The sequence below is a fragment of the Sorex araneus genome, chromosome X, assembly GCF_027595985.1.
Source record: "Sorex araneus isolate mSorAra2 chromosome X, mSorAra2.pri, whole genome shotgun sequence".
Classification (NCBI taxonomy): domain Eukaryota; kingdom Metazoa; phylum Chordata; class Mammalia; order Eulipotyphla; family Soricidae; genus Sorex; species Sorex araneus.
This window is the reverse complement of record NC_073313.1, coordinates 85,903,399-85,905,172: the sequence shown is the minus strand read 5'-3', so window position 1 is coordinate 85,905,172 and position 1,774 is coordinate 85,903,399. Positions and strand designations below refer to the sequence as shown.

General features: G+C 42.8%; 1 pseudogene; it reads left to right on the top strand.

The window, feature by feature from the left end:
• Window positions 1-981: 981 nt before the first annotated feature.
• LOC129400565 (U6 spliceosomal RNA) lies at window positions 982-1,080 on the top strand (annotated as a pseudogene).
• The last annotated feature ends 694 nt before the right edge of the window (window positions 1,081-1,774 follow it).

The following is a 1,774-nucleotide window of genomic DNA, read 5'->3' as shown; positions in this document are numbered from 1 at the left end:
CCCAAGCTGCCAGAGGGAAAAGGCGGTGGATGGGTACCTTTTCCCACCTGGGGTGGCCTAGGGCTGAAAACCTAATGCGAAGTCCGGATGCATTTCTGACCAAAGCTTCTGGGACCCAAGATTTGTTTCTGAGTCCCTGGGATTATGGCTGTTAAGCAACTTGATCAGGAGCCAGAAAGACTGTTCGTCGTTTTTTAATCCATTTTGATCTGACTTTTTTTGTGTATAGCTGTCCAGTTTTTCCCGGCACCACTTGTTGAAGAGGCTTTTCTTGCTCCACTTCACATTTTTTGTTCCTTTGTGAAATATTAAGTGATTGTATATTTGAGGGTCTGTATCAGTATATTCAACTCTATTCCATTGGTTTACAGGTCTGACTGTATTCTAATACCATGTTGTTGGGGATTTTTTTTCTTTTTGGTCACACCTAGCGATGCTCAGGAGTTATTCCTGGCTCTGCACTCAGGAATTACTCCTGGAGGATCTTGGGAGACCATGTGGGATGCCGGGGATCGAACCCAGGTCGGCCATGTGCAAGGCAAATGTCCTACCTGCTGTACTATTACTCCGGCCCTACCATGATGTTTTAATTATTATTGATTTGTAGTATGCTTGAAGTTAGGGAAGGTGATGCCTCTCACATCTTTCCCCTCAAGGACTGTTTTCTTGTTTTTTTTTTGTTTTATATAAATTTCAGGAGTGTTTTTTCTACTTCTTTGAAAATGTCATGGGTATCCTTATAGGGACCGCATTGAATCTGTACAGTGCTTTGGAGAGTATTGCCATTTTGACAATGTTAGTCCTTGCGATCCATGAACAGGGAATGTATCTCCATTTCTTCATATGTTCTCTTTAATTTCCTGAAGTAGTACTTTGTATTTTTCTTTGTACTTGTCCTTCACCTCTTTAGTTAAGCTGATTTTGAGGTACTTGATTTTCTGATGCACAATTAAGAACAGGATTTTTTAAAAGTATCTTTTTCTTCTCTTTTGGCAGCACATATACTAATATTGTAATGATACAGAGAAGATTAACATGACCCTGTGCACACAGTCTTTTAATGAATGGTAAACTTCTTTTCTTTTTTTTTCTTTTTGGGTCACACTCGGTGATGCACAGGGGTTACTTCTGGCTCTGCACTCAGGATTCACTCCTGGTGGTGGTCAGGGTACCATATGGGATGCTGGGAATTGAAGCCGGGTTGGCCGCGTGCAAGGCAAACACCCTACCTGCTGTGCTATCGCTTCAACCCCTGAACATGTTTTCTTAACCACTAAGGACACCACTTCATTATGAATTCTACACTACAGTAGTATGTGTATTTTATACATACAATAGGCTCACATATCACTTGTGTCACTTGTCATCCCGTTGATCTTCGATTTGCTCAAGCAGGCGCCAGTAACTTCTCTATTCGTCCCTGTCGCATGCTAGTGTAGCCCAATGATATCTGCTCGCTCCAGGAGCACGAAGAGCCTCAAACCATTCATTCAGGGTTTTGACTAAGAGGTCTGACCATCTCGTTGGTGGGCGGCCATGTGGTCTTTTGACATCCAGTGGAATCCAGTCAGTAACAGCTCTAATCCAGCGCTCATCTCTAAATATCATTACGTGTCCGGTCCATCTAGTTTTTGATGCCTTGGCAAACAAGACAGCATCCCTGATTCTTGATTGTCCAGGAAGTCGGAACTCCGGATTCCTTCTCTCACTTGAGTGAAATGTGATACTCCAAGCATAGCTCTTCGATTCCTCTTTGGGATACCCGAATAGCGTT